The 27887-nt window shown below is 39.1% G+C and overlaps 1 protein-coding gene across 1 annotated transcript in view; it reads left to right on the top strand.

The window, feature by feature from the left end:
* Positions 1-27887, top strand: part of LOC149830043 (ubiquitin carboxyl-terminal hydrolase 6-like) — a 102714-nt gene that overhangs the window by 45847 nt on the left and 28980 nt on the right. The window lies entirely within an intron of this gene.

Here is a 27887-nt window from a genome sequence, read left to right as displayed (position 1 = left end):
ACAGTTCATGTGATAAATCGACTGCCCATGAGTATCTTAGAAAATAAGTCACCATATTTCTCTCTTTTTGGCATACAACCTGATTATCATGAATTACGTGTGTTTGGGTCTGTTTGCTATGTTCACATTGACAACTCACTAAGGCACAAGTTCCAAGATAAAGCCTTAAAATGCAGGTTTATAGGATATGCAGAAGACTACAAAGGGTAAAGGTACTATGATCCCCTGAGTAAGCGTGTCAAATTATCAAGGAATGTAATTTTCGATTAAATGAACTTTGATGATCAGAATGCTAATTCAACCCTTCATGCTGATAACTCAAGCCCCAATGTTGAGGTATACTACCCATGGTTAAATTCAGAACTCTGTTCGAATGGTAAACTAGATTGTCCAGAAAATTGCAGTCAGAAGGAACTACATGAGGATTCAGCCAATGAGACTCAAACAGAGGAAACTGTCACGTATGACTTGGAGCCAACAAGGTATAAGGGTGTTGTGTACACCCGACGAGAGAAAGAACCCTCATTCATTTCTTGTACAAGTACGAATCCATCTGATCCCGCTTCACAGATGATGGATATCAGAAGATCCTCATGGATTCTGTTGAAAGAAGCACCAAACCCTAGGTAGAGAGAGAGATAGAGGGAAAGATAGACGAGAGAGAGAGAGAGAGTGAGAGACGGCTGCACAGAGAAAAACACTTCATATTTCATTAGGGCATCTCTCTATGTTAAATAGAGAGAGGCTAAAAAGACTAATTACATCTAAGCCCTTTATAAAAAAATAATTTCAAATAACCTCTAATATAAAAAGACTTAACTTAAAACCACCTATTCTCAACACTCCCCCTCAAGCTGGAGCATAGATATCAATCATGCTCAGCTTGTCACAACATTTTGAGAAATTAGGTCTCGCCAGGGCTTTGGTAAAAACATCCGCTACTTGATCTTCGGAAGATACATGATCGGTGCAGATAAACCCAGCTTGAACCAGGTCACGAACATAGTGACAGTCAACTTCAATATGTTTAGTCCTTTCCTGAAACACTGGGTTGTTGGCAATATATGTAGCAGCCCTATTGTCACACATCATCAACATAGGAAGGGATACTTTCTCCTGAAGCTCGGTCAAGACTGATTTTACCCACATAATCTCAGTTGCAGTCTGGGCTATTGCTCGGTATTCAGATTCAGCACTCGACCTGGCTACAACGGTTTGTTTCTTACTCCTCCAGGTAACAAGATTTCCTCCCACAAACACACAAAATCCAGATGTTGACTTCCTATCTTCGACAGATCCTGCGTAATCTGCGTCAGTGTAGGCAACCACATCCAATGATGGATTTCGTTTAAACAACAGACCTTTACCAGGAGATGACTTTAAATACCGAAGAACCATCATAGCTGCATCCCAGTGAACTTTTGTAGGTTTGTCCATGAACTGACTGATTTTACTCACGGCTAATGAAATGTCAGATCTAGTAACAGTCACATATAGCAACTTACCCACCAAGGATCTAAAGCTGGCACTATCCACATAGTCAAACTTCTCATCGAACATGTGAGTTTTGGGATCCATTGGAATATTAGCTGGCTTAGCTCCTAGCATTCCAGTCTCTTTTAATATGTCCAACACATACTTTCTTTGAGACAACACTAAGCCCTCTTTGTTTCTTGCAACCTCGATACCCAGAAAATATCGAAGGTGACCAAGATCTTTAGTAACAAAGTGCTTCTGAAGATGATCTTTTGTTGCAAAAATATCTTGGGCACTGCTCTCTGTTAATATGATGTCATCGACATATACCACCATAACAACAATTCCAGTACTGGTTTTCTTGATAAACAAGGAATGATCTGAAACTGACCTGACAAATCCAAAGCTCGACATTACCTCAAATAATTTATGAAACCATGCCCGCAGACTCTACTTCAGGCCATAAATAGCCTTCTTCAACTTGCACACCTTCTGACACTCCCCCTGAACCTCGAACCCTGGAGGTTGTTGCATGTTGACAGTTTCATGCAAATCCCCATACAAGAAGGCATTCTTGATATCCAACTGAAACAAGGGCCATTCATGGTGCACAACAACAGAAAGAACGAGACAAATAGTGCCAAGATGAGCAACTGGGGAGAAAGTTTCAAAAAAGTCAACCCCATAAGTCTGAGTGTAGCCTTTTGCAACCAACCGGGCTTTGTACCGTTCAATCGACCCATTCGAGTTATACTTAATGCTATATACCCATTTGCAGCCTACAATATCTGCATCTGTGGGAGGATCAACCAAGTCCCAAGTGCCTCGAGACCATAGGGCATCCATCTCATCACGCATAGCCTGCATTCAGTTGGAGTCGACTAGAGCTTGATTGTGATGAAGCGGAACAGAAGAGGCAGACAAAGCAGAAATAAAATTCTTCATAGAAGCCCCAAGATTAGCTTCTGATACAAATTGCGTGATGGGGTAAAGAGTGCACTGTCTCTTTCCCTTGCGCAGAGCAATGGGAAGATCAACATCAGATGTAGGGGCAACAATTTGCTCAGAAATACTTACCTGAGGAGAAGGAGGTGATGGCGGCATGGAGGTAGGAGGCACCCTGTGCGTGTATACTATGGGAGGGTTTCGGAAGCGAGACACACCTGACACTAGAACCAAGGACTGAGGAGGAAGCGACTCTAACGGAAAGGGAGGAATTGGCAGAGGAAGGATATCACCAAGGCTCTCCTGTAGTCTGGGAGTAGTACTTGAAAAATAAGGAATAGACTCAAAGAAGGTAACGTCCGCACTAACATACTCTTTATGAGATATAGGGTTGTAGCAACGATATCCTTTTTGGTTCTTAGGATACCCAAGGAAAGCACATTTAATAGACTGCACAACAAGTTTATCTCGATCCAGACCCAGCTTATGCACAAAACACACACATCCAAACACTTTAGGGGGGATAGGGAAGAGAGGAGCCTCTGGATGGAGAATTTGAATAGGAATCTGGTCTTCTACAGAGCTTGACGGCATGCGATTTATCAGAAAACCAGCTATCAGAACCGCATCGCCCCAGTATGAAGCATGCATATTGGATTGAATCATAAGACACCGAGCAACATTAAGGATTTGTCTATGTTTCCTCTCAACCACCCCATTTTGCTGGGAGGTATGGGGGCATGTAAATTGAGGTTGAATCCCATTACCAGAATAGAATTGAAGTAAGTCTTTGGATTTGAACTCAAGAACATTATCAGTGCGAACAATTTTAACACATACATCAAATTGAGTTTTTATTTCAGCAATTAAAGATTTAAGAATGACAGGACCTTGAGACCGATCTTTTAACAGAAACACCCACGATAACCTTGAGAAGTCATCAACAATAACTAGATAATAACGACACTGAGACCTATTCGGAATCCTACTCGGACCCCACACATCGACATGAAGAAGATCAAACAATCCTTGACTTGACAGACTCTGACTAGTGGGGAAAGAGCTTCGACAATGTTTTCCCAATTAACATGTTTCACACTGAAAAGAAACTGAGGGAGGTATATGAGGAATGACACAACGAAGTTTTGTCACTGGAAGGTGACCCAAACGATGATGCCACAATAGAGGACTTGAGGATGATGTACCAGCAGAATAGGCCGAAACTTCTGGTTGGTGTAGGTAATACAGACCACCTTCCTCATAGCCGCCACCAATCTTTCTCCCCGTCAGCAACTCCTGAAAGGTGCACCCCATAAGATCAAAAATCACTCTACAATTCAAATCTTTTGTCATTCGACTGACGGATAGTAAATTCTGTGAAAACGAAGGAGCATGAAGAACATGCGACAATTGAAGAGTAGGAGTAATAGACATGCTTCCTTGCCCTACAATTGGGGAAGAACTACCATCAGCAAGACGTACCCCTTTTTGACCTGTCACAGGTTTTAAACTCAAAAAATTACTCGAATTTCCGCACAAGTGACCAGAGGCTCCAGAATCAATGATCCACCTATCACCTTGACCGGATAGGCCATCACCTGCCGATCACACAACCTCCGCAACCGAAGACTTCGAAGTGGATGATCGTAAAGCAAGGAGCTCGTCATATTCAGCCCTGCTAAGTGTTACATAATCATTGGAGGAATCTGCATCTGATTTAACCACTTGAGCCATAATATAAACAATTGGCTAGATTCACAAAATCAAGGAGCAACCACACGCGCACACCCACAATCAACTACGAACCTGACTATATCAAGTTTTGATTTCACCAATGAAATCTGAGAAAAAACGACTTGCTACTATTCAGATCCAAACTTAAAAATTTTAAAGAACCTTGACCAGCACCTTCCACCTCAACCGCGGATGGGTATTGGTTGCAAATCAAGATCACACATCCAATACGATAAAGTTGTGTCTGGTTTTCAGACTATCACACATCAGTTTTCCGCGACTACACAGTTTTCCACACCAGAGATAAAATCTGGACAGGCTTCAAGTGACACAAGGAATAACGTGTTATCATCACTCATCAACAACTAAGACAACCAATAGCAGAACTCAACACAGAATCCCTCGACAAAAAAAAATTCCCACAAACAAAATATTTTCCCATACTGCAGGGAATCACGCCTGCTGCTTAAAAAAATTTCTGCAATAAGTTAACATGCTGCTTTCACAGCACATACTTTCCAGCCAAACAGATCACGACACAGCAGGGAACAGATCTACACACATCTTCTGAAATCTACCAACAAAATAGAATCTGAGATAAACTCACCATCTAGATTCACAACTAGCGATAACTTGAGCACGCAGAAACTTAGGCCTTCAAAGAACTCGGCAACAATACAGTGCAGGAAATTATAGCAGAGATAACAACAAGGAATCATGGCATCACAACAGAAAATCAGGGCAGAAAACCACGATCCACACGCCACAGTCAACTTCCACGTCAATCTTCAACATACCCGATCTCCACTTGATGGGTAGCAGCTGGTGACTTCAACCATGACAGAAAATCGAAGACTTGATTTTCTTTCCCAAGCCATCCTAACAAACATACCCAGATCTGAGTAAGATCTAATTCCTCCCCCTTTTTTCAGATCTTCACCCTGTACACGACGAGTTCTGGCACCCACGACCATTGGGTCTTCATCCACCTTCCAGATCTGGCTTCAGATGTGAGTCATGACCTCCAGTCAGATCTTTATTGTCGTGACTAGGTCTGACTACAAATATGTCGCCAAATCTTATCTTCACCAAGAGGCGCTGATCGCTGATCAGGAGAAGAGCGATATCCACCAAGAGGTTTTATTGCTTGAAGGAAGATGAGATTAGAGCTCAGGCACCCAAGATCGCACGTGGCTCTGATACCATGTTGAAAGAAGCACCAAACCCTAGGTAGAGATAGAGATAGAGGGAAAGATAGAAGAGAGAGAGAGAGTGAGAGTGAGAGACGGCTGCACATAGAAAAACACTTCATATTTCATTAGGGCATCTCTCTATGTTAAATAGAGAGAGGCTAAAAAGACTAATTACATCTAAGCCCTTTATAAAAAAAATAATTTCAAATAACCTCTAATATAAAAAGACTTAACTTAAAACCACCTATTCTCAACAGATTCGACATCCGCTTGACAGGTGGGTAACTTATAAAAAATTTTCATTGGATTTTCAGTTGTTCTTGACATCCATAAGTAAAAAGGATGAGCCCCTCATGTTCTATCAAGCTGCGAGCTCTAGAAGATGGGTAGAAGCAATGAATGAAGAAATAGAGGCCTTACATGAACGTGGGACATGGGAGATTGTACTTAGACCACTAAACATAAATGTTGTTGGGTCAAAATGGGTGTACAAGATAAAGTATAAACCAGACGGGAGCATCGAAAGGTACAAGGCTAGACTTGTAGCCAAAGGATTCATACAAGAGGAAGGCCAAGACTTTGATGAAACTTTTAGTCCTGTAGTTAAAATGGGGACCATTCGCATTGTGTTGAGTCTAGCCATTAAACATGGATGGACATTGATCCAGCTGGATGTAAAAAATGCATTTCTGCACGGGGATTTAAAAGAGAAGGTCTACATGGAACAACCCACTGGATATGCAGAACGAGACGCCAAAAAATATGTATGCAAATTAAAGAGAGCACTCTATGGTTTGAAACAAGCTTCTCGTTCCTGGTTCGACAGTTTTTCTCTAAAGATACAAAGGCATGGCTTCTCTCGGTCCCTTCTGGATCACTCATTATTTATTCACAATGAACAAGGAGTCACTACTCTTCTATTGATATATGTAGATGACATCATCATCACAGGGAACTGTAAAAGTCACATTGAGCGGGTGAGGAAGTTATTAAATCAGAGATTTAAGATGAAAGATTTGGGAGAACTGCGATATTTTCTTGGGGTAGAAGTTGATAAAAGAAGTGATACACTCACCCTTACTCAACACAAATACACGTTAGACATTCTCAGCAGAGCAGGCATGACAGATTGTAAGCCGTTAACAACTCCAAGTGTCATTCATCAGAAACTGAGTTCAAAGGGGATATGTATGGAGATCCCACTAAGTATCGCAGCTTAGTTGGCATGTTGCAATACCTGACTTTTACTAGACCTGTTATAGTATATTCGGTTAATCATGTATCCCAGTTTATGCATGAACCTCGTATGTCACATATGGAGGCAGTCAAACGTATACTTCGTTACCTGAAGGGTACAGTTGGTGATGGGCTGATATACAAGAAAAGAGAATTAGATCCAGGCGGGGGCCATGAGATTGTCATTTATGCTGATGTTGATTGGGCGGGTGATCCTGATGAATGACGATCAATATCCGGTTATTGCAGCTTCATTGGACCAAACTTGGTATCCTGGAGCAGTAGAAAACAAAAGGCGGTTGCTAGGTCAAGCACTGAGGCTGAATACAGATCGATGGCTGCTGCCACGATTGAGGCTACATGGATAAGACATCTCTTGACAGAAATGGGAGAACTGATTGCTCGGTCACTGTTGCTGTGTGACAATCAAAATGCCATCAACATGTCCTTCAATCTCATCCACCATAGTCGAGCAAAGCATATTGAAATAAATCAACATTTTATTAGAAAAAAGGTTGAAGATAAAGAGATTGAGCCCATGTATGTGCCAACTGAAAAACAAGTTGCTGACATCCTCACTAAAGGGTTGACAAAGGACAAATTTTGGTTTCTGAAAAGCAAGTTGTTCATGGTTCAACACCATGCACAACTTGAGGGAGGCTGAAAAGAAGTCATCATTATGTATATGCCGGACCCGACCCGATTTATATACTGGATCGGGTCCAGACCCAATCAATGTATAATGTAAATTAGCATGTTATTAAGGGGTATTTTTGTACCCTAGTTTTATATACTTAACATATTAATAGAATGAAAGGCGCAACCACGATGGACTGACGCCCTTTCTCTGGAATCTCTCTCTCTCTTTCTCGGTGATAGGTCTGTCTAGAGATCAAGGACTCCTTTCTCACAGGATCATGGACATCCTCGGTCATGCACCGAAATTGTCTTCGTGCTTGTCCATGCATACCATACGAGTCTTTTCCAAGACCACGATGCCTTGCTCTGTTACCCATGTCATGAAAAAAGGCATGAATTCCGATGCACTCTGGAATTGATACCAAGAACCAAAAATATAATGTATTTGAATACATACTTATCATAAAAGAAACAATGGAACACAAGAATAATTTCATTACAACAACAACAACAACTACGCCTTCATCCCAAAACAATTGGGGTCGGCGATATGAACCAACAAAGAAAATCATTTTGGGTCTTCCACATGAATCTTTCTCCTCCAATCATTTCTATCCAATGCCATGTCCTCGGTGAGGTTCAAAGCATTCATATCCTTTCCTATCATCTCCATCCAAGTCTTCCTAGGCCTACCCCGACCTCTTTTAACTAATATATTTTCCCATTTCTCCATCCTTCTAACCGGAGCATCATTAGGCCTTCGCTGAATATGTCCAAACCACCGTAAACGATTCTCTCTCATCTTATTTTCAATGGGTGCAACGCCTACCTGCTTACATATCTCCTCGTTTCGAATCTTATCTTTTATTGTATTTCCACACATTCATCTAAGCATACACATCTCAGATACACTCATTTTTTGAATATGATGTGTCTTGGCAGCCCAACATTCCGTACCATATAGTAAAGCGGGCCTAATAGTCGTCCTATAAAACTTTTCCTTCAACCGCATCTCCATCAATTTCTCCCTACTTTTGAATGATAGATCTCAAATATTTGAAACAATCATCCAGCGGTATTTCTTGCTCACCAAGCTTCACTACACTCCCATCACTACTTCGTTGCTTACTAAACCGACATTCCATATATTATGTCTTACTCTAACTCAACTTAAAACTTCTTGCTTCCAATGTTTGTCTCCATAATTCTTACTTAGCATTAACCCCAGTTTTAGACTTATCAATCAAAACAATATCATCAGCAAATAACATACACCACGACACATTTTTTTGAATTGATCTCATAAGCTCATTCATCACTATAGCAAATAGGAAAGGGCTTAAAGTAGATCCTTGATGTAACCCAACCGTTATAGGAAAATTGGTTGTCACCCCTCCACAAGTGCGGACATTGGTTACTACTCTTTCATACATATCCTTAATTATACTAATGTACTTGAGAGAAACATCTTTCTTCATCATTGTCCACCAGAGAACGTCCCTAGGTACTCTATCGTATGCCTTCTCCAAATCAATAAAAACCATATGCAAATCTTTTTTCCTCTCTCTATTTCTTTCAATAAGTTGTCTAAGAAGATGTATAGCTTCCATAGTTGATCTTCCAAGCATAAAACCAAATTGATTCTCCGATATCATGACAACCTTCCTCAACCTAGATTCAATCACCCTCTCCCAAAGTTTCATAGTATGACTCATGAGTTTTATACCACGATAGTTTGTGCAATCTTGTATATCACCCTTATTCTTATATAGAGGCACCAAAGTACTCTTCCTCCACTCATTAGGCATCTTATTTGTCCGCCAAATCTTGTTGAAAAGATTTGTTAACCATTCTAAACCTTTCTCTCCCAAGCATTTCCAAGCCTCGATAGGTATACCATCTGGGCCAACTGCCTTTTTTGATTTCATTTTCTTCAAAGCCTTTGCGATTTCTTTCTTTTGAATCTTGCGCATGAAGTCCCGATTCATTTCATGAAAAGGAATGGACAAGTCTCCAAGATCCTGAGCATGACTTCCATTAAATAGCTTATCAAAATAATATTTTCATCTCTCCTTAATCTCCTCATCTTTGACTAAAACCCCTTGTGTTTCATCTTTGATACATCTAACCATACCCAGATCCCTCGATTTCCTATCTCTCATCTTTGCAAGCCTATAAATATCTTTCTCGCCCTCTTTGGTATCTAACTTGTCATAAACCTCCTTATATACCTTATCCCTTGCGTTTCGAACCACTGTTTTAGCTTCCTTCTTTGCTATCATATACTTTTCCAAATTCTCATTATCATGACTCTTACTTAGATTTCTATAACACTCTCTTTTAACCTTAATAGCTAATTTGACATTCTCGTTCCACCATGATGTATCCTTACCTAGCGGTGCACCACCTTTAGACTCACCCAATACCTCCTTAGCCACTTTTCTCATGCCACCCGCTATCTTATTCCACATTGATTCTGAATCCTTCTCGAGATACCAATTAACTTCTTTAACTACCTGCTCTACAAACATTCTTTGTTTAGCTCCTTTCAGTGCCCACCACTTAATTCTAGGATCTATCCTATGTCTATCCCTTTTGCGGCATTGTCTAATTCTAAGATCTAAAATTAAGACTCTATGTTGTGTAGCTACACTTTCTCTCGGTATAACCTTACAATCGATGCAACAACTCCTATCTCTCTTTCTAAGTAGGAAAAAATCTATCTGACTCGGAGTTAAAAAAAATAATTTCATTAAGTATGAAATTTAAATAATAAAAAAAATGCAAAATTACAAACAACCTTACCCGTCACTACAAACACTCAAACACTGAAAAGCCTAAAAACTACCCATCATTCTCTCTACCCATACACTTCTACACACCCACACCTTTATAAGAAGAAGCGGGGAGAGAAAAGCGACAAAAGGGGAAGAAGGGAGTACCCTTTTAGCCTAGATTTCTAACCGTTGGATTAGAGTCCAGCTAGAAGGAGTCAAATTAGGTTGACTAAGATGTAATATATATAAAGAAAAGGGCATCCATCTTAACAAATAAAAGATGGGAGATTACCCCCTTTATATAGACAATGGAGAGCACTAGAGCCCTTGGGACCACCCCCAACGACTCTAAGAGCTAAGGACAATAATGCCCTTAGCTCAAACCAAAAAGACAAAAAATAAAGAAAAAGAAAAGAAAGACTAAAGTGCCTCTACTGGGCACAGTTAATTACACTGTCGTGAAATGATGAAAATACCCCTAATGGGTATTTACCTATTACAATGGTAAATGAATATATATATATATATATATATATATATATATAATGTATATATTATATACATACATCTTAACATGCTTGAGCCCATATAAAGTTCTCGTTAATTTGCAAACTCTACCCTCAAAATCTGAGTACACTTATGGAAATTCCATATGTACTTCCTCATTCAAATCACCATTCAATAAGGCAATAAGGCATTCTTTACATTTAATTGCTAAAAGTTTCATTGTCTTATTGCAGCCACTGCAAGCAAAGTCATTATAATAGTCATATGAGCAACATGTACAAATGTTTCTGCAAAGTCAATCTCAAACTGCTGATTATAGCCCTTTGCCAGTGACCCTGCCTTATATCTCTCAATTGATGCATCAACCTCGGTTTTTATCTTATAAACCCACTTGCTTGTCACAACATTCTTTTTAAGTGAAAACTTGACAATTTCCCATGCATGCATTTTTTTAGTGCATTCGTCTCCTCAGCCATCACATGTTGCTACTCTTCTTTCTAGGCTGCCTCTAAATAAGACTCAAGCTAAAACTGCATAATCTTTAGGAGATAAAGATTCGTAAGACACGAAACTTGTAGGTAGAACAAATATTCTAGAGCTTCTACGTACCTGAGGAGGAGATAAAGAAAGTGGATATATATCAGAGGGTCACTCCAAATTTGAGTGTTTAGGGTTTGCTGAAGAAGGGGATTAGAACTGGCTTCTATACTCCTTGCCTCCTCTGGTTCCACTTGTTCCAAGTTCATGTCGTCTACAATAGGTTTGCGTAAACCTATTCTCACACGAGTGATCTTGCTCTCCTTGAACCTCTATATGCTTATAAATTTCACCCTTTTAAAAAAATAGTACCAAAAATGACAAATCCGACTCATTTCCAACATTCTCTTTAATTTGACTGAAATAAGGTGCATCCTCATGAAGGACAACATTCCTAGATATCCATATTCTCCTTCCTACCGGATCCTAGCACTTATAACCTTTTTTATCATTCAAAAACCCCAAGAAACAATATTTAACAGTTCTAGAAGATAATTTGTCTCTATATCTATCAAGTTAAAGCACAAAACATGTACATCCAAACACGTTCATCATCTTATAATTTGAAACATCTTCATGCAATTTTTTGAAAAGAGATATACCTTTAAGAACTCTAGATGACATACGATTTATTTGATAGATAGCCATATAGACAACATCAGCCCAATATATTTTTGACACACATCCACCAAAAAGAAGAGCTCTTGTTGTCTCTAGAATATGTCTATTCTTCCTTGTAGCAACCCCATTTTATTCAAGAGTATATAGACAAAACTTTTGATGATTTATTCATTTTCCCTGCAGAAACCTTTCAAACATACAACTAACATATTCACCACTCACTTTTAAGGCTTTTAATCTTAATTGCAAACTGAGTTTCAACTATATTTCAAAGAGTTTACTTCTATTTATCATAAAATATATCCAAGTGTATTTGGTACAATCATCTATGAAAGTAACAAAATATGACAGACCACCCTTGGACAAAAACATGTGAAGGGCCCCACACATATGAATCTACAAGCTCAAAGGGACTCTTAGACTCACTACTCCTAGATTCAAATAGCAAGACATGACCCTTTGCCAACATACAACTCTCACATTTCTATTTATGATTCGACACCACTAGTTTGGACTCTTTTAGATTCCCTATAGACACCAAGTACTCTGACCTAGAGCTGGAGATATGACCTAACCTTTGGTGCTACAACATATACTTATCCATGATCGCAGTGTCTAGATCGACTCTAGATCTCCTCTGTGAAATTATGTCCAGCCAGTCTAGATAATACAAATCTCCTCATCTATGGCCAGTTTTTGGATAGCAGATCCAGCATCATGCAATCAATGGGAGAAAAAGTAACTTTGCGATTAAGTTTTGTAATCTGATCGACAAAAATAAGATTCATAGCAAGCGAAGAAACATGATACATTTGAGAAATATTAAGCTGGCTACCAGGATAGCAACTAAAAGTAATAAAACCAACTTTTGACAAAGACATGGCTTTGGTGTGAAAGATACCACTACAATTGGTCAAGTCAGGTTCATGAGTTGTCATATTTCATGACACTCTTGAAGCTATCAGCCGACCAGAGAAATGGTTAGAGATACCTGCAAAAGTAGTACCAGGAGAGGAAAAGGAAACAAAAGAGGATATCGCAATACCATATCGAGTGAGAAGTTACGACTGATGAATCTGTTGCTGCATCTTCTACATAATCTATAAGTGACTACCAGTGGGACAACCAATTGACTATCACTGTTGTCATCAGAGTGGCCATCTTTGGGCTTAATTCCCTCTCCTCCAAGAGAAGTTGCAAATGCTCTTTTCGTTTTCTTCTTCAGAATAGGACACATTCTCTTCATATGGCCATTGTTAAAATATGTATCTCATTTTTTGTAATCTTATTGTAAGAATATATATATATATATATAGATACCAGTGTTGTGAAAAGCGTTGAGACGTAGTGAGGCGCTCCACCAAAATTTGAGGCGAGGCGTAAGCCTCGAGGCGTAAAGCGTAAGCCTCAAAGTTTTTTTTTTTAAAAACTTAAAAAAACTTAAAAAAACTATAAAAAATATCTAAATTTATAAATAAATAAAAAAATCTTTATTGATGAAGCAACAACCAACAGGAAATAAAAATCTCAAATAAATACTGAAAAAAATATGAGATTAACATGTAAAAGTAACATTAATGCAACAACTTAATTTATGTATCTAAAAAATAAAACATGGGCATTCATTAAATTAAAAATCGTTTCACTTTCTACAGCTGCATGCTTTCTTGAATTAAAAAAAATAAAAAATTAAAAAAAAGATAAACATCGTACATCTGCTCATGAACTGCAGCATAGAATATCAGTAAGCATCCTTGTGGACAAAAAACAAACGAATTATTCTTTTCTAAAAAGAATCAAAACTGCCCTGGAACTTAACACATAGATCACTTTCTGTCAATGTGCTTAACACAAAAATGCAAAACTGTCATTAGGCTTAATACATCTATATCCTGTCATGGAACTTAACATAAATAAATTTCTGTCAATATCCTTAATACAAAAATTCATCAAAACCGAAAACATGCAATCAATCAAATAAATCTAAGTTGAAAAATGAAATCCTATGTAATCAACATAGAACACTTTGTTTACGGGGACCCAAGAATGCCAAAAATAAGAATGCGCGAGAACTGTTTGTTGAAGTGTGCTACTCTTGGTTCTTTCTTATACCAGGTCTTTCTGACCCGGTTTAAACAAATTAAAATATTATGAACTGTATTTTGCAGCTGCTGTTACTTCAGAAATAAGTCTGACACATTAGAGGAAGCTGAGAGAGCAATGCTGGCGACATATTGTGAGAGAGCAGATGTAAAAGATGGGCAAACAATTCTGGATATTGGGTGTGGCTGGGGATCTCTTGAAAAGAAGTCATTGTTATCCTCATATGTATGTCTGACCCGATCCATTTATGTAATGGATCGGGTCCAGACCCAGTTCATGCATAATGTAAATTAACACTCTGTTAAGGGGTATTTTCGTACCCTAGTGTTTTACATCTTTATTATTAATAGAATGAGAGGGCAGTCACGATGGACTGAACCCCCCTTTCTCTGGAATCTCTCTCTCTCTCCCCCCTCTCTCACTGTCGATGATAGGGTTTCCTTCTTATATGGTATCAGAGCGTGAATCTGGGAGTGAATCACAGCGTGAATTTGCGTGGATTCACCAGCGTCAGCAGCGTGAATCTGTGTGGATCTCAAAGCAACGTGAATCTGCGTGGATCCATCGGCCGTGAATCTTATCTGTGTGAATCTGGGAGTGAAGGGCTGCCAGCGTGAATCTGCGTGGAGGTCTGCCAGCGTGAATCTGGAACCACTCAAAGAAACGTGAATCTGGGAGTGAAGGGCTGCCAGCGTGTGAATCTGCGTGGATCCATCAGCGTCAGCAGCGTGAATCTGCGTGGATCCATCAACGTGTTTCTATCAGCGAAAATCTGGAAACGTTATTAAATCAGGTTCCCCTTTCCTTTGTAAAAAAAAAAATATTCGATCCTCTATCTATCTGTGACTTTCTTTCTTGATCTGGGATTTCCCTTTAATCCCTGTTGTTTCTCTGCTGTTTCCCTGCATTTAATCTGTGTTTTCCTGCTACCTGCTAATCACTGTTAATCTGTGATTTCCTTTTAATCCCTGTTGTTTCCCTACTGTTTCCATGCATTTAATCTGTGTTTCCCTGCTACCTGCTAATCACTGTTAATCTGTGATTTTTTTTTATTTTATTTCTGTTAATCTGTGATTTCGTTGGTTCTAAAGAGAACTGCCTACTGAGTATCACCTGCTAGCAGCCATCTGTTTTCCCTTATCTGAATTTTTTTTTCTGTTTTCGTTGGTTCTGAAAAGAACTGCCTGCTAAGTATCTCCTGCTAATCACTGCTGGGTCTGGTTTCGTTGGTTCTGTCAGCCGAGTACTCTGACTGGCCAAGTGTTCTGTCATCATTGTTGTCCTCAAGTTTTCTGTTAGCCGAGCAGTGCTCTGTTAGCGGAGCCCTCCATTTTTGTTTTTCATACCTAAGTGTCAGTTCAAACATATTCATCAAATGGATTTTACTCACGGGCAATCATGTCTGTCCTCAAGTTTTCTCGGTCAACTAGTCTCTGAAAAACTGAATAACTGCAACTTCTTAACCTGGAAAAGACAGATCATTCCGTTTATAAAGAGTCAGGACCTCTCTGGTCATCTGGATGGATCGGTCCCACCGCCTCCAGAATTCCTTTCGCAAGAAAAGGCGGACGATAAAGGAGAACAATTTGTTCTTCACAAGAATCCAGAATATGTTGCTTGGATGAAGAGGGATCAATCGCTAGTGGCATACATCACTTCAACCCTCTCACAGGAGGTTCTTATTGCTCTTCCTGATGATTGTTCGGCAAAGGAGCTGTGGGATACGTTAGTTCAAACATATTCACAAATTTCTGAGGCAAGAATTATGTTTCTTAAGCGAGAATTTCAAATGCTGAAGAAAGATTCCATGTCTATTATGGAATACTTGAATAAAATGAAAGGCATCACAGATCAGTTGGTCGTTGTTGGGTGTCTTGTCAGTGAAAAAGATAAAGTACAACAAACCTTGAGTGGATTGGGGCCAGACTATCATGTTATGACGACAACCTTACTATGTTTACCAGAACTTTCAAAGTTTGAAGATCTTCGTCCGAAATTATTGCAATATGAGATGAATCTGAAAGGATCCTCTAAAGCCTCTCATGGGATTTTCGGAACACAAGATGTGCTGGCTATGGGAATGAGTTATGGTCGAGGACGAGGAAGTTCTTTTCGAGGAAAAGGAGGCCAAGGGAGAAATAACTATGGAGGTCGTGGCATACTTCCAACACCCAATATCCAGGGACAAAGACCCATTCCCACCTGCTTCCTATGCAACAAGAAAGGGCACATTAAAGAAAATTGTTGGTTTAATCCTCAAAACAAAGGGAAAGCTCCACAAGCAGAGGCTAGGAAGGATGGAGAAGTAAAATAGTTGCTGTTGGCAGCCTTGGCAGGATTGAATATGAAGCAAAATGACAAAGGATTTTGGTATGTCGACTCCGGAGCAGCTACTCATGTTACAGGTGATGTAGGTAAACTCTTGACTCTTACACCTTATGTTGGAAAGAATAGCATAGTCACAGGAGATGGATCCCATCATGCAATCTCACATACTGGAAATGCCATTATACACATGTCAAAGTCCTCTCTTAAACTTCCAAGTGTCATCCATGCTCCTAATATTCAAAAGAACATTGTTTCTGTCTCAAAACTTGTTGATGATGCAAATGCTTCAGTTGAATTTACTCCCTCTTCTGTTTATGTCAAGGATCTTCGCACGAGGAGGACATTCGCTGAAGGAAAACGATGGGGCAACATGTACATCTTTCAAGAAGATCCTTCCTCCATTCATTCCAACTATTCATCCTTGAAGCCTCACCAATGTCAAGTTTTTTATTCTGATTTTATATTTACTGTTTCTGAAAGTAATAAGCCAAGAATTTGGCATAGTCGTCTTGGCCATTGTGGTCGCCATTTCATTGAAAAACTTGTCCTGAATAATCTTATTCCTAAGTCCAGTCTGAGTTCAGAAGTCGTTGATACAAAATGTTCTAGTTGTCATCTATGTAAGAGTCATGTTTTACCTTTTGCTTCTATCAATAAAAGAGCTTCAAGGCCATTTGAGGTCATTTGTTCGGATGTCTGGGGTCCTGCTCCAATTACTTCTTTTTCTGGCAGTAAATACTATCTTATTTTCATTGATAGTTATTCACGTTATACTTGGATATTTTTTATGAAGCACAAATCAGAAGTCTTTGGATTGTTCCAGAAATTTCACTCTTTTGTTCAAAATCATTTCTCTACCAACATTCTTAATTTCCAGTGTGATGGAGGAGGTGAATTCTCCTCGAGTGATTTCGTTATATTTCTTCAACATAATGGGATAAAGAGAAGAGTGTCTTGCCCTCATACACCTCAACAAAATGGGATTGCTGAGAGGAAGCATCGACATATTGTTGAGACTGCAATGAGCATGATGCACGGGAGCAATCTCCCTGTATTACTATGGACTGAGGCCTTCCACTCCACAGTTCATGTGATAAATCGATTGCCCATGAGTATCTTAGAAAATAAGTCACCATACTTCTCTCTTTTGGGCATACAACCTGATTATCATGAATTACGTGTGTTTGGGTCTGTTTGTTATGTTCACATTGACAACTCACTCAGGCACAAGTTCCAAGATAAGGCTTTAAAATGCAGGTTTATAGGATATGCAGAAGATTACAAAGGGTACAGGTGTTATGACCCCCTGAGTAAGCATGTCAAAATATCAAGGAATGTTATTTTCGATGAAATGAAATTTGCTGATCAGGATACTAATTCGACTATGGTTGATACTGATAACTCAAGCTCCAACATTGAGGTATACTACCCATGGTTAAATTCAGAACTCTTCTCCAATGGTAAAGTAGACTGTCCAGAAAATTGCAGTCAGAAGGAACTACATGAGGATTCAGCCAATGACTCAAACGGAGGAAACTCTCACATATGACTTGGAGCCAACAAGGTATAAGGGTATTGTGTACACCCGGCGAGAGAAAGAGCCCTCATTCATTCCTTGTACGAATACAGATCCATCTGGATCATCCGTTTCGCAGCAAATGGATATCAGAAGATCCTCACGGATTCGACATCCGCTTGACAGGTGGGTAAGTTATAAAATTTTTTCATTGGATTTTCAATTATTCTTGACATCCATAAGTAAAGAGGATGAGCCTCTCATGTTCTATCAAGCTGCGAGCTCTAGAAGATGGGTAGAAGCAATGAATGAAGAAATGGAGGCCTTACATGAATGTGGAACATGGGAGATTGTACCTAGACCACTGAACAGAAATGTTGTTGGGTCAAAATGGGTGTACAAGATAAAATATAAACCAGATGGGAGCATCGAAAGGTACAAGGCTCGACTTGTAGCCAAGGGATTCACACAAGAGGAAGGCCAAGACTTTGATGAAACTTTTAGTCCTGTAGTTAAAATGGGGACCATTCGCATTGTGAGCCTAGCCATTAAACATGGATGGACATTGAGCCAGCTGGATGTAAAAAATGCTTTTTTGCACGGGGATTTAAAAGAAGAGGTATACATGGAACAACCCACTGGATATGCAGAACGAGACGCCAAAAAATATGTATACAAATTAAAGAGAGCACTCTATGGTTTGAAACAAGCTTCTCGTTCCTGGTTCGACAGTTTTTCTCTAGAAATACAACGGCATGGATTCTCTCGGTCTCTTCTGGATCACTCATTATTTATTCACAATGAACAAGAAGTTACTACTCTTCTGTTGATATATGTAGATGACATCATCATCACAGGGAATTGTAAAAGTCACATTGAGCAGGTGAAGAAGTTATTAAATCAGAGATTTAAGATGAAAGATTTGGGAGAGCTGCGATATTTCCTTGGGGTAGAAGTTGATAACAAAAATGATACACTTACCCTTACTCAACACAAATATACGTTGGACATTCTCGGCAGAGCAGGCATGACAGATTGTAAGCCGTTAACAACTCCACGTGTCATTCATCAGAAATTGAGTTCACAGGAAGGGGATATATATGGATATCCCACTAAGTATCGCAGTTTAGTTGGCATGTTGCAATACCTGACTTTTACTAGACCCGACATAGTATATTCGATTAATCAGGTATCCCAGTTTATGCATGAACCTCGTGTGTCACATATGGAGGCAGTCAAACATATACTTCGCTACCTAAAGGGTACAGTGGGTGATGGGCTGGTATACAAAAACAAGGAAGAATTAGATCCAGGCGGGGGCCATGAGATCGTCACTTATGCTGATGCTGATTGGGCGGGTGATCCAGACGAACGACGATCAATATCCGGTTATTGCAGCTTCATTGGGCCAAACTTGGTATCCTGGAGCAGTAGAAAACAAAAGGCGGTTGCTAGATCAAGCACTGAGGCTGAATACAGATCGATGGCCACTTCCACGGCCGAGGGTACATGGATAAGACATCTCCTGACAGAAATGGGAGAACCGATTGCTCGGTCACTGTTGTTGTGTGACAGCCAAAGTGCCATCAACATGTCATTCAATCCCATTCGCCATAGTCGAGCAAAGCACATTGAAATAGATCAACATTTTATTAAGAAAAAGGTTGAAGACAAAGAGATCGAGCCTATGTATGTGCGAACTGAAGAACAAGTTGCTGACATCCTCACTAAAGGGTTGACAAAGGATAGATTTTGGTTTCTGAAGAACAAGTTATTCATGGTCCAACACCATGCACAACTTGAGGGAGGTTGAAAAGAAGTCATCGTTATCCTCATTATGTATGTCTGACCCGATCCATTTATGTAATGGATCGGGTCCAGACCCAGTTCATGTATAATGTAAATTAACACTCTGTTAAGGGGTATTTTCGTACCCTAGTGTTTTACATCTTTATTATTAATAGAATGAGAGGGCAGTCACGATGGACTGAACCCCCCTTTCTCTGGAATCTCTCTCTCTCTCTCTCTCCCCTCTCTCACTGTCGATGATAGGGTTTCCTTCTTATATCTCTTTCTATATACATTGCTCAGAAATACAATAATACTCATGTCACTGGAATTTGTAATTCTGAATTGATGCAGGCCTTCATTTGGTATGGTGTTACTGAAACCAGGAAAGACAGATAGTTGAATGAGCACTGGTCACCTCCCCAATAGACAGAGGTGGACTAGGCATCACCAGGTTAGATGTCTTGAACAGAGCCCTGCTGGCAGACTGGGGGTGGGTGTGATGCACTGAAGACCATGGTTTTAAAACTCGCCGAGTCAACTCGGTGACTCGGCTCGGCTCGGCCCTCCAACGAGTCAACTCGGCAAGCTAAACTCGTTCTGCGAAAACTCGGCCTGACTCGGGTTGACTCGGGTTGACTTGGCCGAGTTTTGGGCACTTTTTCCTTTTTTCATTTTTCAAAGGCTATGGGCATTTTTTTCATATGTAAGTGTTCATTTTTCAAAGAACAAATAGCATAATAACAATAGGCTTACCAACTTAATATAAAATCACAAAATTAGTAAAAGTCAATCAAATTTCACATGTCCATCATTCATTCCTTTTGGTAGCTCCAGGTAAGGAATCAAACCCAGTACCCCTCAATGAACATAGAGTGAATCCACTAATCCAGCTAACATAATTGATCCCTCATGCAACCATCTCTGAGACCTACACAATAGTTGGCAGCCAGCCTGTTCAAAACCAACAACATAAAATTCCCACATTTATCATTATAATATATATACATCACAGCATTCTCATTATCCAAAGCTTATATGCATTTATGTGCAGATATATAAGGCATGGTCCAATCAACTCTACATCAGAAACACACTTACAAATATCAAGATAAAGTTCAATGTTCCCAAAATTTTGCAAGGATTTTCTGAGGCCCTGCAACACAACAGCTATGTCCATATATTCAGGATGTAAACCATGATCGAGCATGGCTATTAAAGTTCTTGAAGCTAGTAATTAAGTCATTCTTTATATATTGTCTTGAAAGACTTGCTCCTGCTTGTGTAGTTTCTTTAGTAAATGTGAGATTTGAATTAAGAGCAGTTTTACTTGATGTTATTTTACTTATTAATCAATTAAACTAGTAATTAAGTCATTCTACAAACCTTTATATGTTTAAATGACAATTTATATATTGTCTTTGTTTTAAAATCAAAAGTTAACAAAACCCGGTCCGAGTCACCGAGTTGACCCGCCGAGTCACGAGTCAATAAAGAACGAGTCGAGTTCCGAGTCACGGGTTTTAAAACCTTGCTGAAGACAAGATCTGACATTGGGTGGTTTCCAAACATGCCTTATTAAGTGCTGAGACTTCCCCTAGAGCTCGCATGTTTTCATGGTTGGTCTCTCTTGACAACCCAATTTAACCTTAAAAAGAGAGACATTCATGTGGTCAGCAAACGCATTATGTGTGAACACGAGGAAGAAGACTATGCAGAGATCCTACCTTAACCGGCGTTTGGGGCTGTTGTTGCGAGAAGGAGGTCGTCGGCGACGGTGGTCCTGCTGTTGTGCACGAAAACGAGAGGGAGATGGGAGGCAGAGGGAGATAGGAGGTGAGAAAAAAAATAAAAACACATAAAAGGGGTCGGTAGGGCTTTGTTTAAGCCCTATTTTTTTGGTCGAATGAGGGTTTTGACCCTCATTTGACCAAATAAATCGAGGCGTGTGCGCCTCAGTTTGAGGCACGCCTCAAGGCCTATGAGGCACACGCCTCAAGGGTATTGCGCCTTATGCCTGCGCCTCAAGGCACAAAGCCCCTCGCCTTGAGGCGAGGCGTGCTTTTTGCGCCTTGAGGCGTGTTTTTAATAACACTGATAGATACATATACATATACACCATGTATGTATGTATACATATACACCATGTATGTATGTATACATATATATAAATATATATATCTATTTAAATCATAATACCCGAAAAGGGTATTTCTGTAATTTCATCTTTTACGCATATTCCACTTGGAATAATGCATGTAATTTTTACTTTTTATTTTTTCTATTCTTTTTCATTTTTCTTTTAAACATAGGTTTTCGTACCACATTGGGGGCCTCCCAATAGAGTCGTTGGGTCCCCCCATTTGTGACCGTTGGGGGCTCCCCAACGACTCCTTTGGGAGCCCCCATGTAGGTCCTTGAATGTGCATAAATAGGGGTGTTCCCCCTTTGTAATTCTTAAGCTTGAGAGTCTCAAGCATTTGCTCTTTTCTATAAAATACATGCCTTAGTGCATGTTTGCTATTTTTACGCATTTGTGCGTATTTTGTTCAAGTGTTGTGTGAGTGCCTTTGTGCACATCTTTTGTAAAGTATTTGTGCTTGTATGTGTATTGTCTCTTTGTAGACACTTTCACTTGGTATCAGAGCTTCGTTTGAAGAAGAAGGATCGTGCGTTTCTTCATTTTTGAGTGCCTCAAAGAACGTGCCTTCAAGCTATTGGAGTTAGGAGTGAATCATCTTCTTCGGGCAATATTTTAGAAGTCTCTTTTGTCAAGAAAGAATTGAAAAGCCTTTGAGGTACGTATTATTTTTCATAATCTCTCCTCTCTAATGGGTGAAAAAGGCTTCCATTTCTCTCTTGGATTCAAACTCAATGGGTCCAACTATCATGTTTGGGCCGGAAACATAGAAGCTCACATCAAAGGAAAAGGGCTATATGGGGATATGTTCAAGGCTTGATTCCCGAACCGGAACCTAAGATAACTTTAGTAGAGAAAGGAGAAATAAAGATTCTTGAGGGTGATGAAAGAATCAAGGCCCTTGAAGAATATACGAAAAAGCATGAAGAATGGGAAATGAGGAATTTTAAAATCCTCTCTTGGATTTTTTCATCCGTAGAGACGAGAATTAATGCAAATATCATCAAGTTCAAGAAGGCTTCTCAAGCATAGGAATATCTTGAGAAGATGTACACCTCTAGGGACTTGTCCCATAAGTACTATCTCCAAAAAAGGGCGCTAACGCTTCAACAAGGGGAGATGTCTATTAGAGAGTATTTTGTCGAGCTCTCTTCTATTTGAGATGAGCTTGCTATGCTCGAACCCAAATGGAGTGGTGAAGCCATAAAACTTCGTCACAAACAATTGGAAGAAGATAGATTTTTTAATTTCTTGAATGGGCTTAGGCCAAAATTTGAACAAATCCGGTCTTCCCTTTTATCCGCCTTTACTTCTCGCTCTCTCGAAGATGTAATAACTAAGTTAAGTGGGGGAAGAAACTCAGATGGGTATAAGCAAGAACAATCCAAGTGTTCTAGCTACACCATCAAATAATGAAGATAGTAAAGGTGTAAATGCCGTATCAAGATTGGGAAACAACTTAAAGACATATAAGCCTTCTCATTTCAAGAACCAAAATCAAAGTGGAATAGGAGGAAGGAAGGACTATAGCAAGCTTATTTGTCACTTTTGTAAAGAACCAGGGCACATCAAGCCTATTTGCCCAAAGTGGAAAAAGCTTCTTGCCATGGCTACTACATCTCAAGAATGCCCATCATCTTCAAATAACGCACTCTCTCTTCAACAAATCGTAGATGCTCTTCAACCTCTTCTAAAAGGGGTCATTTGCGGTGTGGCCATGTCAACCTCTTCTCCCCCCGATAAGACTTCTTGGCTTTTGGATTCGGGTGCTTCTTTTCATATGACTCCAAGGTTTAATTCTTTTTTCGAGTATACAAAAAAGTATTCCCTATCCTTTGTTTCAACCGCGGATGGAACGTGTCTTGAAGTAAAAGGAATGAGAAACTTTGAAAAACAAGGGTTCTTTATTCAAAAAATTAGATTTATACCCAAATTAAACTTAAATTTGTTTTCCGTTTCTCAACTCTCGGATCATGGGTGTGATATAAAGTTCTCATCTAACAAATGTGATCATCAGTCTGGGAGATTGATTGGGGAAAGCTCTAGGAAGGGCGATCTTTACTATGTCGATTCCCTTCAAATTCCAAAGAATCCTTTTTGTAATGTTGTCCAACAAAAAGATATTAATGTGTGGCACAAAAGACTTGGACATCCAAATATTGTAAAAAAATTTCATTTGCCTTTTGTCAAAAGTTTATGAAAAGTGATTTCACGCATACTTGGGAAAATGAAAAAATTACCTTTCTTTCAAAGATCTATGTTTACAACTAGACTGTTTGAAATTGTCCATTCCGATGTATGGGGTCCAACACCCGTTTTATCAAAAGGTGGTTTTGCTTATTATGTTATTTTGTTGACGATTATACGAGATATTGTTGGATTTATTTCATTAAACATAAATATGAAGTTTTCTCAACTTTTAAAACCTATCATATGATGATTAAGAATCAGTTTAATGAGAATCTCAAAATTTTTAGAACCGACTCTGGTGGAGAATACCTTTCAAGTGAATTAAAAAATTATCTTGAAAATTATGGTATTCTTCACCAAAGATCTTGTCCAAAAACCCCTCATCAAAATGGGTTAGCCGAAAGGAAGCATAGACATATAATAGAGACAACCCAAACTTTGTTGGTCTCTCAAAACATCTCAAAAGGTTTTTGGGCTGAAGCTGCTTTAGCATCTGTCTATCTGATAAATCAGCTACCCTCTAAAAACTTGAACAATATCTCGCCCTTTGAAAAACTATATACTAAAGAATCTGACTATAGTCGATTAAGGATATTTGGTTGTAAATGCTTTATTCTTACTAATAAGAACAATAAGCTCTCACCAAAAGCAATTCCCTGTGCTTTTCTTGGATATTCAGAAACCCAAAAAGGGTTTCGTTGTTATGATATCAAGAATGATAAGTTGTATGTTTCCATAAATGTGAGTTTTCTAGAAAATGTTAATGGTTTTGAAAAGGTGAATCCTTTGAAGAAAACATGGATTATTCCTTCTTATTTGAAATGTTAGCCCATGATGATGACAATGAGGATAGTGATGATGATTTTTCTCATAATGACATCAATGATAAAGAAGATGATTCTTCTCCCTCTCCCTTGGTATCACAACATAGTAACGAAGAAGCTTTAAGAGAACCTATAACATATACCCATAGAGATAGAAGCAATTTTAGGAGTGCTATTGAAAAATACAGTGAACCTAGTGGTTCTAATTCAACAAATGATGATAATCTACGAAGAACTGAGAGAAGTAGAAGAGTGCCCTCTAGGTTTATTTCATATGATTCCTTCACTCCTAAACATAGAGCTTGTCTTAGCGCCATTCATTCCTATATAGAACCCATAAACTTCGAATAAGCCAAAAAGAATAATGAATGGTTAAAAGCAATGGAATGTGAGCTTTCGACTCTCAACATGGCAAAGACTTGAGAGTTCCAAGAGCTCCCTAAAGGTAAGAAAACCATAGGATGTAGGTGGGTATTTAAGGTAAAAACCAAGAGCGATGGATCTCTTGAGAGATATAAGGCTCGATTAGTTGCCGAGAGATATAGCAAGAATATAAGATTGACTATGAAGAAACTTTTGCGCCCGTGGCCCGAATGGTCATTGTTCGATGTCTCATCACTGTTGTATCAATCAACAAATGGAATATCTATCAAATGGATGTTAAGAATGTCTTCCTAAATGGTGATTTAAATGAAGAGATATATATGGATGCTCCACCTGGAATAGAGACTCTCAAAGGGAAAGTGCTTCGTCTTAGAAAAACTTTTTATGGCTTAAAACAAGCTCCTAAGGCTTGGTATGATAGGTTTAACTCAGTAATGTTAGAAAATGATTTTTCTTCTTGTTTTACTGATGTTGCTTTATTTGTTAGAAAAACTAATGCAGGGATTGTTATTTTGCTTCTATATGTGGATGATATGCTTATAACCGAAAGCGATTCTAAAGGGGTTAAAAGCATAAAATCAATTTTAAAGGATAAGTTTGAAATGTCTGACTTGGGATTTCTAACTTATTTTTTGGGTATTGAAGTATCATACTCTCATAGAGGGTATTTTTTGTCTCAAACTAAGCTTGCATTTGAGATTATTGACAGGTCAGGTATTACAAATGATAAGGTTTGTGAAACTCTTGCTATAGTAGGAGCTAAAATGAAGATTGATGATGGTGTTCCTCTCTCAGATCCTACCCCCTACAGACAACTTGTAGGATTGTTGATGTACTTGAGTATTACCAGACCAAATATCTCACATGCAGTTCATACGGCAAGTCAGTTTCAGCATGCACCAACTTCAGTTCACATGAGTACGGTCTTACGGGTCGTAAGATACATAAAGAGTACTCTAAATAAGGGAGTTTTCTTGTCCTCCTCCTCTGATTTAAAATTAATTGTATATACTAATTCTGATTGGGGAGGTGACCCGAATAACCGTCACTCCATCACTGGCTTCTGTGTGTTTTTAGGTGATTCACTAATTTCATGAAGATGTAAAAAGCAATAAAAAATGCCTATGTCTTCCACTGAAGCTGAATATCGTGTCATGACCATTACTACCATGGAGATTGTGTGGATCCATCAACTTTTGGAAGATATGGGAATTGTCATAGAAGGGCCCACCAAGTTATGCTGCGATAACAAAGGCTCCATCTACATTGCCAAAAACCATACTTTTCACGAGCGGGCCAAGCACATTGAGATGGACTGTCACTATGTTCGAGAAGCTTATCTGAAAGGCGTCATAGATCTTCCATACGTAACTTCAGAATATCAGTTGGAGCATTGTGTGCTCCGCGTTTCAACTTTCTTCTTGGCAAACTTTTGGTCATCCTGCCCTAAGTTTGAGGGAGGGTGTTAAAATATGTATCTCATTTTTTGTGATCTTATTGTAAGAATATATATATATATATATATATATATTTTAATCATAATACCGAAATGGGTATTTCTGTAATTTCATCTTTTATGCATATTCCACTTGTACTAATGCATGTAATTTTTACTTTTTATTTTTTCTATTCTTTTTCATTTTTTTTAAACATAGGTTTTTGTACCACATTGGGGGCATCCCAATAGAGTCGTTGGGGGCCCCCAACGGTCACAAATGTGACCATTGGGGGCTCCCCAACGACTCCTTTGGGAGCCCCCATGTGGGTCCTTGAATGTGCATAAATAGAGGTGTTCCTTCTTTGTAATTCTCAAGCTTGAGAGTCTTAAGCATTTGCTCTTTTCTATAAAATACATGCCTTAGTGCATGTTTGCTATTTTTACGCATTTGTACGTATTTTGTTCAAGTATTGTGTGAGTGCCTTCATGCACATCTTTTGTAAAGTATTTGTGCTTGTATGCGTACTGTCTCTTTGTAGACACTTTCACAGCCATAACCCTTGCAATAATGATACTGAATAGCGCTCATGTCACCCCTACCACCAACTCTGCCACCTGATTGTATAGGGCCTGCCATAACTAAGTCACTAGAAAGGAAGGCTCCATGAGACCTCATCTTGGTCTCCTAAGCAATGAGATAAGCCAATGCCTAAGTAACTGTAGGCAAAATGGCTTGTGAAGTATAACATGCCTCACTTCATCAAACTCATAACATAGTGCCATTTGTAACTCAATCAACTTGCTTGTTTATCTATGCTGCTCAAATATATCTATGCATGCTTTGCAGTCATTCACTTCTCACATTTTGACATTTGTTGTGGCCTTCCATAAGTGCAAGAACATCCTAAACACAATGCGTTTCAGAATAGAATTCTTCAATGGATTTGCTCTCTTGCTTCATGACTCTTACCTTTCCCCAATCCGATACTATTTTACCCAATTTTCTTGCTTATATACTTGCTTGAGATAACCCTAGACTTCCTTAGCTTCTTGAAACTTGCGAAGGTGAAGGTTCACTGCTATTCTTTGTTCAACCGGACCCAAGATCCAAGCCTTCACTTTAGCATTATTTATGATTCACTCTTCCATCAACTTTTCATAATTAGGGTATGAGGCTTTCGGTTTCACTTTTGATCCATCTAAATAGCCTTCAAGACCCTTCCCAACAATCACCACAGTCATAAAATCAGTCCAATATGCCTAATTTGAGCCACCAAGGTTTACCAGGACTAGTTGAATAGCCTCTTCCTTCTCCATTTCTCACCAACAACCCCCAAACTACAATATACCAAATATCTGCACAAAGGATGCAATGCAACGAGAACAAACACCAATGTATGCTAATCTAAACACTACTGCAACAGAAATATAACTCTGTTGAGCACGATCCCAAAGAACGACATACTACTAGAGAGAGTTTGAGAATGCCAAGTAATAAAAAAACATCTTGC

Source organism: Nuphar pumila, chromosome 8 (genome assembly GCF_984573655.1).
Source record: "Nuphar pumila chromosome 8, dmNupPumi1.hap1.1, whole genome shotgun sequence".
Lineage (NCBI taxonomy): Eukaryota > Viridiplantae > Streptophyta > Magnoliopsida > Nymphaeales > Nymphaeaceae > Nuphar > Nuphar pumila.
Note: the sequence above shows the minus strand (reverse complement) of the source record. Positions and strands in the feature narration are given on the sequence as shown.